This window comes from Triticum urartu, chromosome 3A, assembly GCF_056163025.1.
Source record: "Triticum urartu cultivar PI428250 chromosome 3A, HENAU_Tu73, whole genome shotgun sequence".
Taxonomy (NCBI): domain Eukaryota; kingdom Viridiplantae; phylum Streptophyta; class Magnoliopsida; order Poales; family Poaceae; genus Triticum; species Triticum urartu.
In genome coordinates, this window is record NC_141875.1 from 96,447,076 (window position 1) to 96,453,075 (window position 6,000).

Below are 6,000 nucleotides of genomic sequence, written 5' to 3' on the forward strand. Positions count from 1 at the left end.
CCTAAGGAAGTAGAAAAAGAAAAACACGCTGAAGCAACATGACCTGGCTAAGAGTAAGTATCCAATAGCATCCAAATTATGACAAGAGGAACAGAACGTATGCTTCCTCTTTCAAACAAGGGGAGGGGCATGCACGACCGGAATAACAGGCAAAGCAGGTGCAGCACGGGCTGCTCAGCATGGAGGACGGGCAGGGACCGCACGACCAGAAGCAAAAGCACGTCCCGAAGGGACAGCTGGCCGTGTTGGAACAGGACGACGCGGAGGCATACCGCGAGCAGAGGAACTAAAAGCAGGAAAAATCGTACACCATAGTGCTGCAAACAGAGAGGAAACAAAGACCAACAGAACATTGAAATTTCTCTGGTGGAATATAAATAAGAGGAGCACAGCCTATGAGCATAGAAGACAGCACCATGGGCACACGTATCATGAAAAGCAGTAAGACTTCACAGCGGAAACTAATTGTTCACACTTGATCTACAAGCATCTGATAAAATTATTATTTTTTATTATTACTAAATGAGTACAATAATACAACAACAACCCGTGATGATTGAATGGAACAGACAGGCGCTAGAAGCCTCGAGTACAGCAACGCTAAGTTAGGAGGGGGATGCGCATGGGCACGAGGGACACTAACAGAGGAATCTGTGCCTAATAAGTGCGGGCAGGCAATAACTCTTTCTAAATAAGCTGCATAGCGAACAGCTAATGCAGCAACTGCAACCGCAGCATTCCCGCAATTCCTATAGACAACAACACACTCATAAGTGTAATCTCTAACTACAAAGCCATAGAGCCCCTGCAAAAACTTGATTGCCTGAAGGGCAGCCTGTTCATACGCATCTGCAAAACCGAGGCACGCAGGGCTCCAAAAAAAATTCTCTGTGGAATCACCGCAAGACCATCCCCAGGGATCTCAACCTCTACCCCAACAAGGACATGCCCATCCCCATCAACCTCACACAGATAGACAGGAGGAGGAAGCTCATAGTGTGCTGCCACAGTTTCTAGGATTGGCACTACAAATGGCACCACAGGACGCATCCTGAGCAGGCGAATAATAAGACCGTAAGCAGGAAAGAGCGTGTATGAGCAATCAAGAAAAGTAGACTGAAGAAATAGTCAACGGCAATAAGAGTACACAAAGACACGGAAAAACCCAACGCACATAAAACACATGATTAGAACCAAGTTAGAGACTGAATTTTAAAGGAGTACAAGAATAGAAATAGCAAGGAAGGAAAGCATGAAACCTTGGCTAGATGAAATACATCACATGAGCTATGAGGTGAGCCAAAGCATGGCAGAACCTTCGTCAAATGTGAGCAAGGAGATCAACTGACCCGGCAGTCCAATGTCACCAAAGGAGACCTACACATGCATAAGAAAGTCAACAGCAATAAGAGTGCACAAAGACACGGAAAAACCCAACGCACATAAGACACATGATTAGAACCAAGTTAGAGACTGAATTTTAAAGGAGTACAAGAATAGAAATAGCAAGGAAGGAAAGCATGAAACCTTGGCTACATGAAAGACAGCACACGAGCTATGAGGTGAACCGAAGCGTGGCAGAACCTTCGTCAAACATGAGCAAGGACATCAACTGACCCGGCAGTCCAATGTCACCAAATGAGACCTACACATGCATAAGAAAATAAAATTAGAAATTTAAACATCTTTGTTCTACAAAAACAGAATATAAAAATTAACAAGCAATAAGGAACTGAACTAAAGCACGGGAAAGGCCAGATCAAGCAAACAGGAAGAAGGAAGACATCGAAAGCTGAGATGCAGAGCACACACATGGCAGGCAGAAATTAAGTGAGCAAGAACAAAAACAAGTCAAACAAGCAGGAGCATTAAAGTAGATGCAGAGGAGCATTAAAGAACATTAAAGAACAAATAGGCCAGAAACAAGTCCTGGAGAGAATGTAGATGTGACAGGCCCCATCAGCATGCAACCGTACGTATAGCAACCATCACTCTAGACCAAGGCAAGAACGCAAACAATGCAGTCCTAAACCCTAAACCACCCAAGATAATCCCTGGAATGAACACACATGGTAGGAACCATAGCAACCAAAGTGGGGTAACATCTGAAAATCGATCGGGCCTGTTAGAAAGAGGACCGGGTAAAAGAGCAGTGTCAAGAAGAGGCTAAGCTAAACTAAATCAACCCCTAGGAGCACCACACAGCAGATCTAAACATGGCACACACCCATTTGTGTCTCGCACAACATATGAGATTCTTAGGCTGACAGAAATCAAATCCCACATTTCATCAAGCGCATAGCAAGCACGGGAGCAGGAAGGACCTCACCTTGCACAGAAGGAACAACCAGCCGCACAACCATAGCACAGCAAAGTAGTCGAAGCAGGCCTACAAGGCATAAAGAAGCAAAAGGCAGAAGGAAGAAGAAGTCAGGCAAGAGCAGGCAAGAATCGAGCACCAACCAACCGAAAGAAGCAAGGAACTCACCCTTCCTAACCAAAGGCCACAGCAGCAGCACGAGGAGACATGATGAAACAAGGCGACGACGGCGCAAGCGACCAACGAAGAAGCCGACGGGGATCGATTCCTACCGACGGCGAGCGGCGATGACGGCCAGATGAGAACGAGGAGATGCGGGTGGAAGAAGAACGAAGAGGCGCAGGCAAGGGGAGTGAACCGGGAGCCAAGGCACCAGAGTTAATGAGGGAAGCACGAACCCTCGCATGTGCTGTAACTCCTAGATCAACCGACAGAGGAACACAACCTAACTGACGAGTGGGACCAAAAGCATGAATGGGCCATGTTGAGGATATAACCATTAAGGATAAACCGCCCAGGAGGGGCCGGTTCACCCTCACCTATGCTGAAGCCCAAGGAAACCCAGAAGATGGCGCTTTATGGATAAGGCTTAGAGGCCCAGAGCCCGCAGGCGATTTAGGGCCCATGGTAGTAAACCGCCATGATTGTATAAACTAATATTATAAGATAGGAAAGAGGAGACCGAGGCGGACACTTGTATGAGCCAGCCTCGGGACTCTGTAGACCGGTCGGGGTCCTCCTGAGTATATAAAGGGGTGACCCGGCGGCGGTTCAAGGGAGAACAACAACTCGAGAGCCAGACAAAGTGGATTCACTCCCTGGCCCTCGAAACCCTAGCAATACCAATCACAACTAGACGTAGGCTTTTACCTTCATCGAAGGGGCCGAACTAGTATAAACTCCCGTGTCCCCTTGTCCGGTTTAACCCCTTCAAGCTAACCCGTAGCGATGGCTCCGCGACTAAGTCCTTTCACGAGGACATCTGCCGTGACAATTCCACGACAGTTGGCGCCCACCGTGGGGCCATCGCACGGTGGTTTTGAGTTCTTGAAGGGCAGCTTCGATGGACTCAAGGGATACGCCATGGGCCGGATGACGAAGAGTCGCCGTGGAAAGCTCTACATCAACAACGCAGGATGGGGTCCCAAGGCCGATTCAATCGAATACGGGTACCCGGTCCCCTTTGGTGGGATTCACGTCTTCATTGGCAAGATCGGCGAACCGGCCCCCGAGCCGGACATCTGCACCGACATCATCGAAATGGCTTGACGTGCAAGTTCTTCACTGGTTCAGCCTGAGGCAAGGCATGTTTTCGTAGGTGTCGTCCATGGATCGGGGTACGAGGAGGGACCGGTCTCCGATGGAGAAACCGTAGTCCGTAGTGGTGACGAGTCTTCTGGAGAAACCGAATCGCTTTACCAGTTGCAGGATGGCCGGATTGAGGGAGGATCCGAGGGCAACAGTATTCCGGATTCCCCCGGTCTGCCAAACCGGGCCGCCATCTTCATGGCCGGCACATGATCGGCACCTCATTCATCTACCACCGCAGCAGTGCTCTCCGGTTCAACGACGGCCACACCGGCAGGGGCAGGAAGCTCGGCGCCGCCTCCGGCCCAAGTCTTGTCTGATTTGTTCGACGCTCTAGCAGCACTGATGTCCGCGGAGGTAGATGCAACAGCCAGGAATCAACACGATGCGGATATTCTAAAGGTGAAAGATCAGATAGCCCAGGCTAAAGCGGACCTGGCAGCAGAGAACGCCAAGATGGCTACAGAGCGGGCCGAGTTGGAAGCATAGGCTTATCGGATTAGACTGGATCAGAATGCTTCGGAAGAGGTCATGATAAGAAGGTACCGATCACGTCTCCCGTCGGTTTATGAGCTGCAGAATCTTTTCAACATGCCAGGTGCAGGAGCTGGTAACCAACCCACGCTAAACCGGACGGGGGTGCCGGGAGCAGGAGCGCCGGTTCAGCCGCGTGCAACAGACCTGCCTCGCCAGAACAACGTTGTACCATCAACGCCGCCCGGGCATTATTCCAACCCGTTGGATAATATTGTGGCCGCCGCTTCGCGTCTGGCGGCCCTCCCAACCGACGGCGAGTCACCAGTTGCAGTGGAAGCACGTCGGGCCAGGGATCTCCTTTAGACAGCACTAAATCAACAGCAAGCGTATTCACACAGCCGTGAGAGGATTCATTCCACTCTTCGTCCAAGCCGGAGTTATAGCAGACACGTGGAAGATGAACCGGGCGTGTCCAGTAGCGCACGCCACCGAAATTCGCCACGGAGGAACAACCCGGCCGGGGGAGGTGCTAATGCGCAAGATGTTGTGGACCACGGCCGCGCATGATGAGAGGCCGAGTTGACAGCTCGACACGAAGCACGACAACATACTCCGGTTCACCCCACTGCCTCCGTGGAGCCAGGGGTGATGTTCAGTTCCCTAGGGGTACCATGTTTAACTCCCGCATTGCGTAATGTGCGATTGCCCAAGGATTTCAAGGGACCTCGTAAGGTACCAAATTACACCGCCGATTTGCAGCCAGAGGCGTGGGTGGAGAGCTATGAGATGGCAATGGAGATGTTAGATGTGGATGAGGCAGTGTGTGCTAAATATTTCACCATGATGTTGGAAGGAACAACTCGCACTTGGTTGAAGAGCTTGCCGACCAACTCTATTGGTTCATGGGCCGAATTAAAGCGCTGGTTTATCCAGAACTTCAAGGATACGTGTAAGCAGCCGATGTCAATTGTAGATCTGGCCGCTTGTGTCCAAGAGGAAGGAGAGTCCACGACCCATTGGGTCAAACGGGTCTTGGTGATTTTGCATTCATCAGATCGTATCAATGCAGACACCGCAGTGTTAACGTTAGAGGGCAATTGCCGTTTCAAGCCGTTGAAACAGAAGTTGGGGAGGCTCAAACGTCACTGCAACGACATGTCAACACTCATGGCCGCTTTGGTTAAGTATGCCGATTCAGATAATACCAAGGATCCGGATTCAGAGGAGGACAAACCGGAGAAGGGAAAGAAGAACGGCGGTGCAAAAGGGCAGCACCACAACCAAGGAGGCCATGGGAATAATGGTAAGCATAAAGCGGATAGTTCAGATTTGGTGGCTAACACAAATATGCAGCGTCGCAAAGGTAAACCGCCCCAGCGTGGTGGAGGGATGAATCTGGAGCGTTTGTTAAACCAACCCTGCCCGAAGCATGGAACCAAGGAGGCCCCTTCCACACATCTTTGGAAGGATTGTCATATAATGAGAGAGTTCAAAAATTCTAATCTATACCGGTATGATCAGGATCCTCCGGGCGGTTCGGGCCCAGGTTTCCATGGGGGCGGCGGTTCAAGCTCTGGATTTCAGAACAACCAGGGCCACCAGAACAACCATGGTAATAACCATCAGAATAACCAAGGGAATCAGCAACAGTCAGGTTACCAGAGTCACCCCAAGCAGTTGAACAGCGGACAGTGTCATGTGTTCACTACTAGCCTGTGCAAGCAGGATCAGAAACTTCACAAGAGGGCAGTCAATACTGTTGAACCGGCCGTACCACGTTATCTACGATGGTCGGAGCAGCGCATTGTGTGGAGCAGAGAGGATCACCCACCCCGGGTTGACAATCCGGGTCAACTAGCCTTGGTGGTAGCACCTCAGGTGGGGGGATATAAGTT